The sequence below is a fragment of the Lepisosteus oculatus genome, chromosome 23, assembly GCF_040954835.1.
Source record: "Lepisosteus oculatus isolate fLepOcu1 chromosome 23, fLepOcu1.hap2, whole genome shotgun sequence".
NCBI lineage: Eukaryota > Metazoa > Chordata > Actinopteri > Semionotiformes > Lepisosteidae > Lepisosteus > Lepisosteus oculatus.
This window is the reverse complement of record NC_090718.1, coordinates 5,526,097-5,545,340: the sequence shown is the minus strand read 5'-3', so window position 1 is coordinate 5,545,340 and position 19,244 is coordinate 5,526,097. Positions and strand designations below refer to the sequence as shown.

At 42.0% G+C, this 19,244-nt stretch overlaps 1 protein-coding gene and 1 long non-coding RNA gene across 7 annotated transcripts in view; one reads left to right on the top strand and one right to left on the bottom strand.

Moving 5' to 3' along the window:
• nectin1b (nectin cell adhesion molecule 1b) overlaps positions 1 to 19,244 on the bottom strand; it is a 188,885-nt gene that overhangs the window by 127,193 nt on the left and 42,448 nt on the right. The window lies entirely within an intron of this gene.
• On the top strand, positions 4,583 to 18,552 carry LOC107075697 (uncharacterized). Its single transcript, XR_001477206.2, has 3 exons — positions 4,583 to 5,057; positions 5,955 to 6,021; positions 18,263 to 18,552. It is a non-coding gene; the product is annotated as an uncharacterized lncRNA (long non-coding RNA).

Sequence of the window (19,244 nt, the reverse complement as noted above, 5' to 3'; positions counted from 1 at the left end):
GTACAGTTAAGGTGGCAAAGTTAACTGAGGTGTAAATTCATGGCCACACCTAGAAAAATAACAATTAAAGTGAATTAAATTAAAATTAAAACTTTATTTGGAAGGAAAGTGGAACTGAAATGAATATATATGAGCACCTCCTACAGGTTTTTATTCCATGGGTATTCGAACTTGTGTTTCCTGTGAATTCAACTACAACATTACAGTTCTTTACATACCTCTGTGGGTGGGCTGGCTGAGGGTATTTTGAGAAGAAAAGCAACAAAAAACCCTTTGGGAATAAGAATCTGTGTTGAAAGACAGACGCAAGACTTCAGCAATTTCAGCAGAATAAACCCCCCGACTCTGAGTGATTAAGAAATTGCTGGTAAAACTTTAAGTGCTAACAGAGTTATGCAGCATGCTATAGTGTGCTGGGAGACAGTGACACTTAAAAACTCGAATTCACTACTGTCTGCCTATGCTATGAAACCCACTTAATACCACAGGGATGATCAGGAATCAGGAAACATTTTATCTGGTCTGGAAATGACAGCATGCAAACTTATCACATTGCAGGGCGAGTCTAACAACTACTTTTCAGTATCAAAACCTTATTTTTTAGTTCAACTTAAGACATACACAGATAAAATGTGAATTAAAATGTGATAATTGCTCAAAGAGATGCCATCTAAATAAAATGAAATTTCCAATTTTAAAAATCTAAATTAGATCAGATTTTGCTCATTTTTCACAGTATCCCTGCTGTCTGCATCTTATCTGCAAACATGTTTCATGTTTCATCACGTCCATGTTTCATCACAGGTGTTAGACTCTAACATGTCTAATATTATGTACAATTACATCTCTTACACATTTAAATATTTCTGTAGGGGTCATTATACATTTTCTATTATTAAAGCTGCATTGAAACCAATTAGTTCTCTAATCAAGTTTATTTTAAGATGTGGCATCTATCACAAAACACAAAGTCAAATTTCTATTCTTTTGCTTCAGAAGAATAAAACCTGATTCGGGCAGTTCCCAGAGAATAAAAGAAAATTCCTGTGTGTTTATTTTGGTTTTCCAGAGTTCCTTGGACAGAACTTGCCAAGATTCCACGCCAGGTGCCTGGAACTGACAGTCTGACGGAGACAATTCTTTATTCTAATTGCCTCTCAGGAGCAGTTTCCAAAAGCCAAAGACCTGCCCTTGGCTCTGGGGGTTCACGACTGGTTACCCCTGAGCTAATACACCTTTTTGTAATCCACGACATTCGTGGAGCCTCAAAACATTGACAGTGACTGTCCCTCCCTCTGCATTAGTACAGGAGCACATGTTCACTTCATGTACGTCACTGTTCTCCTGAGCCCATGTTGGAAGTGTTGGCCTTCTGCACGATCTGTGTTAGCTGTTCAGTTGTGGTTAAAGTCACCAAGACGACGTTTTAAAACGTACTTTAAACAGCAGGCATAAAAATGGTGCAAAACTGGTCTCAGGAACATCATCTCAAATTATGGGAGGGCTCTGGGAAATGCTCAATGGCATATCTGAAAATATATTGCCAAAGCCTTTTTAGATATTACCAGTAGCACAGGATGCTGCCTCTGTCTTTGCAGATTGATCTGCAAACTTTGTTGTATGAGGTACAATGTTAGTACAACGATGTTACTTGTTCAACACATGACCAAGTAAAACGTGAGATTAAAGCAGCAACATATTTACATTGCTCTTGCCTTGTACTCAGAAAGTAGGCTGTGCTGTTTAAATACACGGAACAGTGAAATTCAATTATGCCTTTTAGAAAGTACATCTTTTGTTGCTGGTTTATTATCCACAAAGCAGTAAATGTTTGTCAGAAAAATAGGCCTTTTCATGAAAAACCCAGAAGCGACAGCAACACAATGATATCCACACTAATGCAGTTTGACTGCAACAAAACTCGCTGGAGTGTTCTGCACTACCTACACAGCTGGGATTAAAGAATTAGGAGTACACAAATGAAAATCAGTAAAGATTTCATGAACTGGGAAAAAGGGAGAACAATTAAAAAATAAGCTGGTCCCCTAACGAAGAGATTGTTGACTCGCACCGACATACAACAAAATCCCAGGGTGCCCCAGTCCCACTGTGAGGCTTTTCCAGTCCCAGTGAGTGCAGCGCTTGGGCGACGACAAGGGAACAGGGGAGAGGGGCTTGAAAGCAATCATTAAACCACAAGCCAGAACATCCCATCGCTCTGTAGGCATGTTCACCCAACCCTCCCACCAAACAGCACAACAGATGAAGAGACTTTTGAAAAGAACATTGGATTGCAAATCTTTTCTTAGAATCAGGCAAATGAATATGTACACCAGGTATCCTTCACTTAGTGAAATTCAGTTTTAAACACCACTAGATTGACTGCCATCTCATCACGTTATGTATGCATGTTTTATATGGGGATGGAAAACATCGCCGTCATTCTGTAGTGTATTGAGTCTTGCCCATTGCATTCTCGTGTAAACTCACACAGGGTCTGGAATGAAGAAGCCTGGTGTCCTTTAATCTCAACCCCTGTTCCCACCTGAGAAAGAAGCCGACCTGCCGCAGTGCTTTACAGAACGAGAGTGTTATTGATACGACAGCCTCCATTTAATGGCCGTACTTATCCCGGGCACAATCCCCCACCTTCTCCACTTCAGCTAAAGTGGAAAGTCAGGACTAGCAGCAATAACAGCAACATTGCAAAACAGGGGGATTGAGGTTATTTTAAAAACAGTAGCAAAAAAATAGTGATTGCACTGAATGAGAATGAGTTTCATGCACATGATTCCTGTGATCAGATTTCCTCACATACTCAGCCACTAGTTCAAATTCACCAGAGATGACGAAGACAAGTCACACACTGCAAGCCACATGCAAGGGGTGATAACCGCTGTACGGTACACTGTGGTAACCATCTGTGGGGTTACTTTTCTACCAATCCTTTCTTTTTTTCTCAACTAACAGCTTTTGACACTTCAAATTCTCCTCTGGCTAGATTAGAGCATTACAAGCTATCAGATTCTCTTGAAGAGAATCTCCTTTGGAGGTTGTTAGCTCAAGAAACATACAAAAAAACAACATGTGTTTGATTGTGCTCACTGGGAGAAATGGGGGAAGTCATGACACAACAGCGCCTGCCTACATCTTCACAGGCTCACAGAGAACAGCTTCCAAAGAACTGTCACATAATACACATTGAGAAGACTAATACGCTATCCAGCTTGGACTGGCTGTACCACAGAAAGGATAAAGAATGTGCTGAAAGATAGTTATTGAAATGTGCAATTCCTCTGCATTCTAAAAGCATCTTAACAGGATTGGACTTAGGTCATAAAGACGAATAACAGTGTTTTTTATGGATAAAAATGCATAGGGACAGAAAAGATTAAAATACTTGCATTGCACTGAGAGGGATCAATATTATATACTGTGTGTGCTTGGCACTTTGTTACTGTGAGTTAGGAAGACGGACAAATTGGAAATATAAGACAAGCTGGGAGAATAGATGTATGCTATAGAGACTCTGCAGATAAGCAGATACATATCTGCCTGCGCTGACGAGTGTTTGCACAGCTTTCTCAGCGCAGGGGGTCCGAATGATAATATCGGTGGGAGAGGGACCTAGACAGTTATGGCTCTGGTGTCTGCAGAAAATTGTAGAGGCCAAAGCAATTTTGCAACAACAGGCCCACTGTGCTGCCACTTTGCAGACTGGCCTTGTCATTAACGGCCACCAAGACTGAGTGGTAATTATCCCCCACACTTCACAGGCGTCCTGGATTTAAACTCTTAAGTGCGCATCCCAGAGATACTAGCAGCAAGTAGATCAGCACTAAAGCCGAAACGTCCTTCTGGGACAGCCTGTGAATCTGTGGGAAACTGATGCTCATGGATGAAGTGAGTGCTGCTGAGGAAAAACAATAAAACACGTAAATACACACAGCTGACTGATTGTGATCCAGTATTAGTATTGATCATGGGCACTATAGGCAGGGGAGAAGGACTCTTGCTGAGAGGAAATGCAACAACTCAATTAGTGCATATTGAAATTTCTGTCACTCACTCACTCCACTGCACTGTGCTACCGAAAGGCCTCTACAAATAAAAAAAACAGGCGATTGAAATTCCGAGGCCGTGCTCTAGGCAGGCCAGGCAGCCGTCCTGTGGGAGCTCGCACACTTCAAGCAACTTGTACGATTCCCGCTGCCAAGACAGACTCCAAATTCATCCCTTTCTTCAACAAACTGCTCCCCTGATCGACACCGTAAAAAAGACAAAAAGGGCCGTTTCTCGACTACTCAGCGGCTAATTAATTGACACTCGTGGAGCAAACGGTCCGAGAGGGCCCGCGGAGCTCTGAGAGGCAGTAGAATCAGGACACTAGCGCCTTCTCCTTCTGCCTGGGCTGTGTAATCACTCCCCTCAGCAGACTGGCAGCAGGGGCAGCCTCTGTGTTTGTATCCCTGGATACACAAAGGCCGTAAAGAACTTTCTCTTCCTCCCTGCCCACTGCCCTTCCCCCTCCCTGTGCTCCCTGTCTCCCGTCTCGCTGCTCTTCATTCGGCAGGATTGACAAACTCTCCGGCTGAGCTGATTAAAGGGCTTTGGGGTCACATAACTAGGCCAGCCATCCCACTCGCACCTGTCTTTGCAGTGTATACAAGTGTCTGCTGGGTGTGTCGGCTGTCATTCTCGGATCAATGGCTTTATTAAGCAGCAACGCAAGGGAAAAAAAAAAACTTTTATCCTCTGCCGAAGGAAAAAAAAACAAGCTCCCATCCGACACTTGTTTGTTTTCAAAACTCCAAACATGGGGATGCTCTGATTATGTTGCAAAATAAACTATATTTACTTTTTTTTCCTACGACCACCAACAGCAAGCAAATAATTTCCTTAAGCGTAATTACAATGCGGTATTAAAAAGCTGAATGTATTTATACAAGTTAAATTAGAGTGTAAGAGGACTCACAATTCACTTGCAATGCTTTCAAAACACAGCTGTGAAAATACAAATAAGGCATTAAAAGAAGATGGAAAAGAAGGGACAAAAGGTAGGTTTCCCTCTTATGTGTTGTTATTCTTCACCCCTTTGATTTTAATGACGGTCTTCTTTTATTACCAGCGACTAAAAACATTAATAGAAACGGGATCTACTACTATCTAAACCTGTCAACTCTTTAAATGGGCTTTAAAGTAACAAAATGCTAGGACATGCATTGTGGGAGGTAGTATCTATTACTCTTTGGCTGTTACTGTTACTTCCTGACGAGTGAGAATATTAAGTTAAGAAACGGGCTGTCATGGCAGTGTAGTGGTTGGCACTGCTGCCTCACTGTTTTCCATATTCTCCCTGTGTCTGTGTGGGACTTTGATGGGTGCTTGTTTCCTTCCAAAGACTATGTTAACTGCAGTCTAAGTGAATGGGCCTCTGAACTGTCCCTGTGTGTTTGGTGTCACCGGTGTCCCATACAGAGTCGAGCTCCTCCTCCCTTGTTTCTGGGTGCCGGGAACCCCTACTATGAATAAGCAGCTTTCTGGTGATGGGTGACAATCTGGAAATCCTGTGCCAATATTTAAAGGGTGACACAACACCAGAGCACTGTTACTTCCATCCTTTTATCATTATCATCTTTCTGAAAAGTCGACACCTCTTTTCACCAAACACACACGCACACAGATAAATGCTGCTAATGTGAGATTTTGATTTCTAAAACAGGATCAAGCTTTGCTGTGAAACAAATACTGGGAAACAGAACTTTTAAAGCACTGCTCAAGGCTTGCTGGTGATGGGCCAAAGGTGTTTGACTTGTCACTTGATGTATGGATTGTGAAGTTTATTTTAGACCAGTTAAATATCTCCTAACTTATTTGCTGTTATAGTATTATGAGTTAGAAGGAATATTGTTTTTTTCCTGCTCTGCCAAGTAAATGAATGTCTTTGTTTCCAGGACACTTTGCTGTCAGGCCAAGCCTGAAGAGTACTAGAAAAAACGCAATGGAGTCAAAGATCTTCAGGTACACAGACATATTTGAATGACTATATTTTGTAGACCTTCTCATTGACTCTCATTCTATTTTTATTTTTAGTGTTTTTAGATTCAAAAGAGATGCCAACTGGTTTATTAAATAAAGTCATTTACATTCTGTTAACCTCCCTGCTTGTTAGGTGGTACAATCTTTTTGTGGACATTTTCTCAGATTATTTCCCAGCTTTACATACTGTAGCAATGCGCAACAACCACACACTAAAATGCAAACTGTGGATGATACATTTCAGTAGTGAAGCCACAACACAGAGTTTACAATCTGGTTGTGGCTGGGAACAGTGCATTGCTGTTGAAAAACAAAAACACAATCTTGGGAGTTTGTGTAGGAGAATCAAAGATTGTTCTCTGGTATCACCATTGTCTACACTTTAGGTAACACCAACTCAAATCAATGAAGTGAGAAAAATGAGTGAGTTAAGACCTATATTATATTTAGTTTGGAGGAAGCAGAATAGATTTTGAGTGTCTGGTTTGTGGTAGCTGCCAACCTCCAAAACCAGGAAGAGAAAAATCATTTAATTTTACATAACTCTCATCTTCCACAGACAAAGGATTGTCAGACCTGTATGTCAGGATGTGATTCAGTGCACTTTCATCAGCATGTGAATCTGAACAGTAAATTAATAAGTGTTTTTCAGAGCTGTGGATTGTACAACTCATATTGTACACCAAAATATATTTTTCACCAAAGTTAAGCAATGTGCCAAATCCACATTTCTGACCCAGAGAATCTGTTTGCTTGCATCTCTGCTTTCAAAATTCTAGAATGAATAGATAAATAAGACATTTCTTTAAAAAGATTCCCCAACTGGAGGAGGCTGAAAGGTCCTGCCCCAAATGGTGTTTGATTTCTAGCTTTTGCTAAACATTTTCTACTTCTACCCCTGACAAAAATTAAACATTTAATTTAATTCAGTTCAATGGCATGAAAAAACTAGCTCTGCTGGTATCTCAGTAACCTGACAGCAAGCAGTTTAAAGTAACATTTTCAATATCACAGAGCCACCCAGGTGAGTGGCCAGGACTGTGAACTGTGAACTGTGATCCCCAGAGAGCAGAGGGTGAGACTCCAGACAGCAGCTGGCAATCTGCTCTGTCAGTGTGTCAGTGTGTGTGCTGGTACGAGGTACAGGGGTCAGTGTGTGCGCAGGTATAAGGTACAGGGGTCAGTGTGTGTGCAAGTATAAAGTACAGGGGTCAGTGTGTGTGCAGGTATGAGGTACAGGGGTCAGTGTGTGCGCAGGTATGAGGTACAGGGGTCAGTGTGTGCGCAGGTATGAGGTACAGGGGTCAGTGTGTGTGCAGGTATGAGGTACAGGGGTCAGTGTGTGTGCAGGTATGAGGTACAGGGGTCAGTGTGTGCGCTGGTATGAGGTACAGGGGTCAGTGTGTGTGCAGGTATGAAGTACAGGGGTCAGTGTGTGTGCAGGTATGAGGTACAGGGGTCAGTGTGTGTGCAGGTATGAGGTACAGGGGTCAGTGTGTGCGCTGGTATGAGGTACAGGGATCTGTGTGTGCAGGTATGAGGTACAGGGGTCAGTGTGTGTGCAGGTATGAGGTACAGGGATCGGTGTGTTTGCAGGTATGAGGTACAGGCTCTCTTTCACTTGTTCATTCTGATTATGATTCTTTGTCACACCATCCACACTCATTGCCCACTGTGGCTGAAACTGAAATCTTCACTCACAAGTCACTCTCAGTGCAGGGGCCTAGCCGCAAGTGAATTACTGCGCAAACAGTATATTCAAGCCTCGAAAGACAACGGACAACATGCGCAGACAACAATGTACCTTTTATTGGACTTTCTCTATTGCATCCTCAGACAATCAGCCTTTTGTTTCCTGCCGCCTGCATTTCTCTCTCTCTCTCTCTCTTTTGATTTCTATCAATCACCAAGCAATTCGTTTAAAACACCAGGGGAGTGCCAGAGCGTGTCCGGGCAAGAGGTTCCCAGTCCGGAATTGCAAAAGAACATTTTGGGTTTCGGAGGCTTGTGGCTACAGGGGAACTACAAGGAAGTGTGAATGGAGAGCAGGAGGTGCCATTTTTCACAGAGGGTTCTGGGAGTCCGGGACAGGCTCCTTAGACATACTGTTGTACCTGATACCCCGGCTTCTTCCATGAAGTGGTTAGAAGATATCCTCGGATCAGTTTCCGATAGCGACAACCAAGCAAACAAGCTAGATGTGCCATAAGGTCTTTCTTATCTTCTTCTGTTCTGAGAGAGGGTACACTGTTTACAGCACACAGATCTTTCGGAAATATCGTCACAGATGTGATGGATTCTCGACTGGCACCTTTTTCTCCGTGTGTTTCAGGGCTAGCCCTCCATACTTAGAAGCGTCAATAAAACCCAGCTCTCCCCACAGTTCTCCAGCAGTGCCATGTGAAAGTGCCACTAGTCAAAGTAGCGTCCTGGCAGGGAAGTAATTAATTTTATGCAATCTCGACTGGGAGCAGAGGTAAAAGAGAAAGAAATGTGTAATGTAACCCCAAGTCCTTAATTTTAGAAATCCACTGGTGTGTGACAGCAGCCTACACCAATATGTTAACGACCTATCACCAAAGTGTAATATTAGCAGCGCGTGCGGGCTGTGAGATGTTAGTTAGATCATTTGAAAGAAATTGATCTCATCAGTCTTCCATTCCTCCTCTGTGGCTGGCATTCTGAGATTTGATGCTGAGAAAAGAAGAGGGACTGTCTGTACCTGACAGTTTTTTTATATGCTACGTTTTATGAACACTGTCAGGAAATGCACATCAAGTATAAATATATCTTCATGATTGCCATTAGACCACAGGCTTCTCAGGGTAACAGATACGATATGAAATGTGTTTCATGTGTTAAAAAGTGTTACAGCACTCCATCGTTCCTTAATAAGTTATTTGGTATATGCAAGCTACTCCTAAACTCTTTTTATAATCTTCCATTGTCAGTAGCGGGTTGAAAAGCAGTTTATTTAATTTCTCTAGGTGTTGGTATGGCAGAGACACGTAGAGAAATTTCTGGTGTCTTCAGAGTCTCAAATGCAATTCTGAATGCTAAAGCAGTGACTGAAAGATTTGCTTAAGTTTAGCATTCATAAAGGCTTTACAGTGCTGGATGTGAGAACAAGAGTGTTTTCTTTTCATTTGTGTTTCAATAAACGTGAAGTGAAAAAAGAATGACAAGGTTAATTGTTCACTCGCATTAGGCTATGCCTGCCTTTATTGTCAAGCACACAGTTAGTATTCTCGCATTGCAGAGCTCTTTGATGCTAACAGAAGAACGCTGTGAAGTAGCTCTTTCCTCAGGACACACGCCATATAGATCACTCCCAGGATGGTCCTCTGGCAGCTCTGGGGTCAGAGGCTATATGTGCTTTCAAACACAAGATAGTGGGGACCCACAATCACCCCCAACCTCACCACCTCTAAACACTCCTCCACATAATCCAGGGTATCTTTCTCAAACCCGACACCACCTCGCTTCTCTGCACTATTCTCCTTCAGATGAATTTGGCAGTGCTGCAGAATCCCATGCCTTCTGTGTTGTCTGGTGGATGATTTGAACTCTTCATCACCACTCACACAGATGACCGATGAGTAGAGAACAGCACAGCTACTCTGCAGTGGAGCAAGGTGTAAGGATCCTGTGATTCATCCATTCTCTCATTCAGATGGGCCGCCACCAGCAGGGTGCCAAGTAACAGGGGCCAGGGGGTCTTTCATTAACACAGACATCTGACACTGGAGGGTCATTCGAGAAAAGAGGTACTTAAGTGCATTAACATGGATGTTCACGGGCATTTGCTTATTTGAATCTAGATTCCTAGATGATTCATTCATGGATGAGCACAGAAATATCGACCATCATTGTCACCACCGCAAAACACAATCCAATCCTGCAGGGATACAACTTCTTTACAGACACATACTGTACTATATACACTGAGTCTTCATCAGAGTCCCATGGCTAGTCAGCATACTTCTTGTTACTGAATTAATTTAAGACCTTGAATGGTCTAGAGCTTTATTCAGAATAACACTACATGTAGGGGTTGGAAGATGTGCTCACATTTAAATTATGACCATTTTTATTGAGCAGCAGATATCAATTGGCATAATGTGGCTTTAAAACTTGGACCGTCTTCGTCATCAAATTCTTCTTTGATGCAGCATGCGAGTGTTACATTTTCTCTCTTTACTTCCCACAAATGAACCAGTAAACAAATGAATAATTGCAGCCAACCTACAGTGATAATTATTGAGTACATCCTGAGCAAACACCGTACCTAACATTTAGCGCTTCTTTAAAATAGTTTACATGACAAGATCAAAGGTAAGTGCTTCCTCAGGAGTGGCAAACCAGCATTGTTTAACTAATTAGAAGTCTAACAAACCCCCCCAAAACAAATTGGACTTCACTAATTAACAAACCTGTTTTCATTTTTATTTATCAGAAATGCAAACTACTTATGCACTAATCCTACAATTTACGTGAGAGTTTTAAAAGTGAATAAATATTTATATATATATTCAAGCTGCTGTGTTGTTCCAGATTTGCTTAGCCAGAATCAGCAGGGGGCCCTAAGTTAATATACAAGCCAAATTAGTAGAAGCCAGTGTAGACCAAAAGCACAAACAATGGCCTAGAGCTGTCAATCACATCAATCCCTTAGCAGTGCTCTATTCTAGCTGAAGAAACCTTGAACATCTCAGGAAGTTTTTTTTCTTCTAGTGATGTGATCACGTTGGTGTTAACCTCTTCCCTCACTTCACGGTTATTTTTACATCTTCCCGAACGAGGTGTAATTCTCGGCCTTCTTAAAACAAAAACAGCAAATAAGCCGTGTGTTAAGATGATGTTTAATGTCTTGCCATTTAGGCTAGCTGTCTGCTTTTTTTTTGCTGTTGCATAAGAAACGCAGCAGAGACAATAGGATAATGACATTGCTGTATCTTATATCTTACCAGATGCGACATTTGTTTTACAATAGGAGCTTGATGATGAAGGGTTTCGTACTGTAAAAAATGCATCAGTCCTGTTTGGAAATTTTGTGTATGAAAGCAGCAACAGAATGTCTTGAGATATTTTAAAACTGAAAAAGATTATCTTCCCAAGGAGCCAGCCAGGACCTTGGGCAGCCAGAGTGTCCTTCAGAAACACACACGCAGAAAACAGCGATCAAGCTTTCTCGGCTTCCTAGCAGCTGAGCTGGGAAATTCAAGAGCTCTTTCGTCGTAGCTCTGCGTAGGGCTGGCTTTGTTTGGGAGGCTGTACGGTGAACGGATCAGGCTTCAAAGTGAAATGAGCCAGCGATCACTCTGACAGACGTTGTGCGGGGTTTTATGGCAGAGTTCAGTGTGTGGCTGATCACAGCAGTAGTTAGTACCTGTTGGCTCTGTGCCCCGCTGACATTGTCAATCTTGCTGCTGGGTTTCGGGTAGGTTGAGCTGTCAGCCTCCCTCTCCCCTGCCTCCAGTATCAGAAGAAAAAGTTCAAAGGCTTCTGTTTTCAGAGCAAACAAACCATTTCATTCTAGGTTAAACAGCACCGACCTGCAGGGACAGGTTTAAGCCATGTCTGCCTTATTCTGACAGGATACCACTGATGGCACCGATTGCAGAGGGCAATGTCTCACAAACGACTCAACGCCAGATGCGCAAGAGAACTCTACTTCTTTTATGCGACCTGAACTGTCTCTCTACTGTTCATTATGAGCCAAGATCTCCAGTTTGGCATAGCTGGCCCTTATTTAAAAGCATCTGTCAGCACCTTAAGTCACCAGAATCAGAGTTTCCAGTGGCCTATCTTGTGTTCTTCGTATTACTGCCAATTTGTACTTGAAATGTGATGACGTTAGATTTATGACCTACAAAGTCAATGATGAACGGTGAAAAGCACAGAAACTTATATTGATATCAACAAATCTGAACTGCTGTCACTACAAAATTGGAAAATTGGACCCACGCTTATTTTATTTTTGTAATTCTCCTCATTAGTTTTAATTTCTGATCCATGCACCGATTTCAGAGGCTCAGATGTGGAGTAAACTCCGCTGTGGATCTCAGGTTTATAAATCAGACAGGAAATGTCAGGTCTGCCCTGAGGTGGCAGCGAAGGTAGTGGGTGGTTGTGCGTATGGGATAGCTGCGCTGAACTGAAACTCTCCATGGTATAATTACAGGCAAGAATTTCAGACTGCAGCTCTCCTCGGCTGTGACCCGGGCCTTGCACGTCACCACGATCCCGGCTTGCCCAGACTTGACTGCTCCTCACACACGTCCTGTCCCTGTGAGCTCACATGCCAAGCAGGACCCAACAGGACTACAATAGCCTTCTCCCAGGGTCACTCCAGGGCTGACGCTATAGTGAATCAATGAGCCCATTGTGTGTTTTGTAAGCCAGTTCCGTAGTTGTGAGGGGCGTCCCGGAACAGCATCCTGGGGGCGGCAAGCTGTAGCTCAAACGAATTTATTTTCCACAAGTTCCAACACCTTGTACTGTTATCTGCTGCCACAGATATCTCTCTAAGCGGCCAGGCGTTTCTCTCCTTGAAGACTTCAGAACATTCCAGACGTCTATAGGAGGTCTGTCACGTCAGTGCCCTTAAATACCACAAGGTCTTCCATCCGACCTGTACTTACTGATCTGGCCCAGTTACTTCTAGAACTCAGAACAGTGTATCCCCTCTAAAAAGAAGTAAAAGAAAAAGGTTTGACTACCACTGTAACTTCACCCAGCCCCTCTTACAGTGTCAGCTCAGACAGATGATAAAAAGAAGTCCAGCTGAGAGAAAACAAACAGCTAAATTACATTTGATGAGCAGCTAAGCTGGAACAACAGCTGCCAGCTGCCCACACCTTCTCAGAAACATAGCTGGACACCCTGAGGAATAGAAATTCCAGAGGTTGTAAATGTAATGAGAATATCGGTACAGTAGGCAGATTCATCGGCCCATCTCCTAACCGCTTCTTCTGATTCAGGGTCACGGGGCAACCGCAGGCTATCCCAGCGTGCAACAGGCTCAAGGCAGGATACGCCCTGGATGGGAGGCCAGTCCATCACAGGACAGGCTGGGTAGAACGAGTTATCAGAAAAACAAAGACATTTGGGCTGCTACAAAATACTGTTTTGTCTTTTATATAGCTTTGACTGCTTTTAAAGGTTTTGGAAGTAAACTTTTCAAGTTTATTTCGATCAGCGAAATTTACAGATGAGCTAGCAAGACCACGCTCCCTGCATAAAGAGAACAGGCCATCGATGTGTAGCCAGGAGTCTTTAAATTTCCCCGATAAATATTTTCCCTTCATTCTTCCTGATAACCAACACATACAGGCCTGGTGCTGTCATTGCTGGATAACACTATCAACACCTGGAATGTGTGTTTTTTCTCAGACAGAAACTATTTTTATATCCATTCGAGGCTGCAGTGTTGACTACAAACGATATGTCAAGGACAAGAAACTGAATCAGACATTAACAGAGTCTGATGATTCGCTGAAGTAAGAAATACAAAAGCAAAAGTCATCCAACAAACCTTGTAAAGCTTTTACATCCTGGTTAAAAAATCAAACAACTACTGTACATTTTAATAATAAGCATTGTAAATATCTAAGAGGCAGCACAGTGGCACAGTGGTTAGCAGTGCTGCCCTGGGTTCAGTTTTTGGGGTGCTGTCTGTGTGGGGTTTGTACGTTCTCACTGCATTTGTGTGTGTTTTGGCAGGATGCTCTGGTTTTCTCCCTCAGTCCAAAAACTGTGCAGGTAGGTTAATTGGTTTCTGGAAAATCAGCCTTGATGTGTGCATGTCTGTGTCTTTTTGTCTTCCCTGTGATGGACGTCCCATCCAGGGTGTATCCTATCTTGCTGCCCTGTTACCCTGAACTCATATAGAACGGTACCCATTATGGTGGGGTAAATATCTGATAATAAAATAAATGTTTTAACTATCTTAATAATTTGATGAGTGAGCGCTTGTCCAAAACTGTCCGGTGGAATTTCAATTAACGTTTGGATTCAATAATCATCAGAAGAGTGTGAGTTCTGTCTCTGTGTGACATGTTGCACCTCGGGGCTGCAAGCACAATATTTGTAGGCTTTCTGTGGTGTCGATGGGGGAACTTTGAGCACAGGAGTTGGTTGTGAGAGAAAGGGCTTTCACAAGTGATTTAAAAAGTTCACCAACAAATAAACAATGCATGTGGACAAAGCAAACTCAGAATTGCAAGACTTACTGTAACAACACGTTTTGCTAGGTGTAAGGTTTTTTTCAACTTGTAAACCAGTTATCATTCAACAAGAGGAGGAAATCAGGTAACAGTCTATCTACTAAGCCCGGTACCTTATATTCCTCTGTATTAATAATTAGCTATGTCAGAGTGTCATCCTGTAACTCTAATTAACCACAATATGCAGTGATGCGCACTGACCTAATCTTTGAGATTCAGTACTTGAGAATTTCTAGCAATGAAAGATATAAGGACGAATGTTGCAGCTTCTCAGTTAATACAGCTCATATACAGGGAAATGTATTGGGGGCAAAGTAAAAAAAAGACACTGGAAAATTCCCCCTGCTGGCTCTGCTGCACTGTGATTTTCCTTGTCTCAGCTCCTAATGTGCCACACAGTGTCTCCCTGCCCAGGGATTTGACAAATACAGACAACAGCTGGGTTCGGATCTCAGGGGAGAGCGAGAGGAGTGCTTGGCTTGTCAGGAAGTGGAAGAAAAACAAACCCTATAGCGCATCAAATTTTCATACAAGCATCAGTGCACAGTTAAGAGCTGTTTTATGGAACAAAATCAGCAGATAAATATCCTCCAGGAACAAATGAATTATAATGTTTTGTTTATTTTGTAGGATATGAGAGTGATAGTTGCCTTTTATTTAATTTAATAGAAAATATATGGAGTATACTTTTTTCAGAAAAAGAAAAAACAATTTTTTTTTCCTATACAGTGTATGTATAAATAGAATCTAGATTTTAAAAGCAAACTAAATATTCTCCATAATCACTTTCTCCTGTCCATCTTTCAGGCTCTGAGCACCACATCTGCCATTCTCATCCTGAGTTCCTGTCGCTTCTGGGTCAGAATAGATCTCGCAAAACCGCACCTGTCTTGATCTCACAACGATCTTATCATCTCTTTGTCATGCCGTCAGTCACAAAAATCAGCTCTACTTGTTTCCTTTCTCAAGAAAATGATGTCAGCCCCTGGAGGGGGAGGAGGGGGGTTGCTTTGGAATTGATTGTGATTGAAATGACTAAAAAATGCCAGAAAAATGGTCATTTTGGCTTCCTGTAAAAAACACACACACAATGCATTTAAAAGCTAGCACTTCCTTTAATTGATGTCTGTTCTTAGGACAACACAAAAATATCACTAGACTGCTGCTGCTCATTTAAGCTGAAAAGAAAAATCATTCTTTAACCACAATCATGGCATCTACCACTGCTGCTACTCCTACTAAAACTCCTACTAGTACTACAACCCCCGCTATAAAACTCAAACTTTAATGACTCCGACTACCACTACTACTGTTGCTACTGCCAGTACTACTAGAAGCCGATTGCCTGGATGGTACCAACCCACAAAATAAACTATTTTGAACATCAAGTTCAACCATCATTGCAAAAAGGATGTAATCAATTATCAACAGATTAAGAAGGAAAGAAGAAATTTAACCCAAATAATAATAATAATAATAAGTATCTATATATATTGAAAGACAAATTAAAGTAAAACCTTTTCTTTTCTTATGAGGAAAGAAGTAAAAGAGAACCAGATGCAAAGTTTTCCTTTTTTTCGACTGAGCCGTGCTGCAGAGCTGACCCAGGCTCCAGGACCCAGGACCCAGCTACTGTTGAGGCGATACAGCAAAAAGGCTTGGTTGCTTCCATTTTCAGCCAGGACAGGAGCTTGCCCAGACAAATTGAATATATTTGTTGTCTACAGAGCACTCCTAAGGTTTATTTCAGAAAATAAATTAAATTGGACAAGAGGCAAAAAAAACCCCAACAAAATAAATGTTCTTCCAGATCCCTGCACTCAGACTCATCTATTATTTATTCGCGTCTGAAAATTACATGATGCAATAAACTGGATGGTGGGCAGCTGGAGTTTCCAGGGGAGTTAATTAACCCCTTCGTTTAGCATCACTTTTATGTTCACAAATCTTTGAAGATCTGTGACTGAAATATTTAGAAAATGATGTTCTCAGCAATACTGCCACCTTTGCTTTTTTTTGCAAGGGAAACGCCAATGATAGATACTGTATCTAAAGAAAAATGGCTGATCTCTGACCTGCTGCATTCATTACTGCTCAGCATCAAGGGTAAATCAATTAAACAGTGTGGGGAACTTGGAACAGCTCTGTGGATTTCAGAGCTGGATTTAATACATTTTGGAAAGCTTAGTACAGTGTGGTTAAACATAGAAGCAGCGCATTTAATACCAAAGACCCAATACACAATAGAGATCGGAGGGCCAGTAAAGCGCAATGTGATGGACTCTGATAGCTTTTTTTCTGAGGATTCTCATCCAGAAAAAAACACAGGATTTTGGCCTGTTGCTCAGAGGAAGTGGACTGATTTCAGAACTAATATTGGCTAACAAGGGCGGCTCAAGATCATGAACCTGGGAAAACCTGCCTGATCAAACACCCCCAAAACCGCAATTTCAAGTCTGTGTTCCCACACGCTCCTGTTGCAGCAGTGTTGTAATGTGAGTGTGACACCCACATAGCCTGCGGTCCATGTGGCAGACAAGTTTAGTCACTCTGCTCAATTGTATTGTCATCTATATCTCTGCTCCACTGGAGGGTGAAGCTCGATTGCTGCTGGAAAGGTGTGGCCTGTCTCTCCAGAGTCACAGCCGACGGAGCCCTCTCGATAATTACTGCACGACGCCGAGCCTCCATCTCACCACTTGAAGACCCGGCTCCCCCCTCTCTTGTACACAGTATTTACGTTCCTCTGCCATGCTAGGGTACATTTAACCCTAAACAATTCTACACAACGTGTATTTTTTCCCTCTCTTTGGTTTGCTTTGCTTTTGAAGTTTGCTTTTAAGAATGCCGAACACCTTGAAAGAAACACAATCACTTTTCTACCTCGTATAGCTCTGTATTTGCACATTCCCGTGCAAGTCTCATTCACACACGCTTTTCCAGATAGGCAGATATAAGAATATAACAAGGCCAACTAAATAAAAGTATTGTATTTTCTTTGGGCAATAATGGAATCTGTGTGATGGATTACCTTTAGAAATAAACATTTAATATTTTGCGTTAAGGCTTTCCTTCCCTTCTACATAAAATGCTTTTTTTCAAATCCTGCAGAAACATTAAAAGCAGTACCAGTGTCAAACCTAACCAAAACATAGCAGGCAGGCTAAAAGTGCTGTAACAACATTGCAAGCCGAAGTGACACATCCTCCTCTGACCACCACAGCAAGACAAATGTGACAGCTTCTCAGTGTTACTGCCAAACCACAAAAATTATAGCTCAACCTGGGAAGACTCCCAGGAAGTTTCATCCATGGATTCAAGGGTAAAAAATATTTTTGCAGATGTTTTTCTAAAATCTGTAGCCCTTGTCCTATTCTTTGGGAGCTCTCAGCCTGTAAAAGGTATTAGAGGGGCCAGTCGGGGTGCTCACCCTGCGGTCTGTGTGGGTCCTAATGCCCCAGTAAAGTGACTGTAAAAAGGCGCCGTCCTTCGGATGAGACGTGAAACCAAGGTCCTGACTCTCTGTGGTCATTATAAACCCCAGGTTGTTTCTTGAAAAGAGTAGGAATGTTACCCCGGCATCCTGGCTAAATTTCCTATTGGCCTTTACCAGTCATAGTCCCCTATTAATCCCCATCTCTGAACTGGCTTCGTCACTCGGGTAGCTGGTGTGAGTGGGGAGCGTACTGACACACTCTGGGTGCCGTCACATCATCCAGGCGGGTGTCCCGCACACTGATGGTGTAAAGTGCTTTGATCGGAGTATCCAGAAAAGTTTAAGGAATTATTATTATAAAAACCACTTGCAATAAGCCTAAAACACAAAAGTGTCATCCATAGTCAGACAGCCAGATATCAAAGATCACGGAATAGCCTGCTTGTCAAAATAGCAAACACAAGACTTTTAGTTTAGTTTGAAAACATACCTCTTGGACTTTTACCTTCATTCTGGAAGGATTTAATTAGCTATCTTCCTTTTTTTCTTTCCTTGGCAGAAACTCTTATCCAGCATATGATGTGAATTCTGGGCAAGCATCTCACTGGAACAGCTTCGATTCCTTACAAATTCCTGCCAAAATCCGATATTCCACAGCAGCTTGTACAAGTCCCCCAGCCTGATGAAAGTAAACCTTTAATTGAAGAGGCATTATTTAGTTTTGATCTTGTCTACGGTCCATTTAAAACACCACTCTTAGAATATTTGTTAGAATTGCAAGTTAAAAAAATTCAGATTTCTTCTCAATTGTGATATGCAGAGAGCGATATAATAAATATTATGAATGGAAACCCACACCACGTATTGTTTTTATTCTTTGCCTACAATCTGTATTGAATCTGTGCAGTATTTTTTGTATCGACAATGAATCCATTGCAAACCAATACCATATTCATAAAAGGCCATTAACACTCAAAATCAGTTAATGGGCTGTGTAGCAAAACTACTGAAGTTCTGGAACGTCTCAACATCCATCTTGTCTCCACTCAACAATTGATCGGCTAACAGAAAAAAAATGTTTTGACAGATTGTCATCATTTACTTATTCAACTCAGGTCTGGCACAACAGACGCATACCATTGATACACTTACTGGTTCTACTGAAGGTTTGGGGAGGACTGGAGAATTAGGCTTTCCTTTTTTACCTGTCTCAACATGTGCAAAACACATTTGCAGATCACCCCTACGGTTTTTCTTTACCTAGTTCTCAGCAGTAGTCCAATGCACCCTTGTTTGCTCGAAGTAGAGGGAGCAGTCCCAATCCATGATAATCCACCACCATCCTCGGCAACTGGGATGAGGCTCTTCCATTGGTACACAGGGTTTGGTTTTTGCCACAGAACATATTTCTCATAGTCCAGAAATACGTCTTCAGTGAGAGAGGCCTGCAGATCCTAGAGTTTTAGTCTTCTTGGATGATTTTCTCAGTTGTTCTTGAAGAGCTCTTGGCCAAATGATCACTGAAAATGAACCTCTGAAAA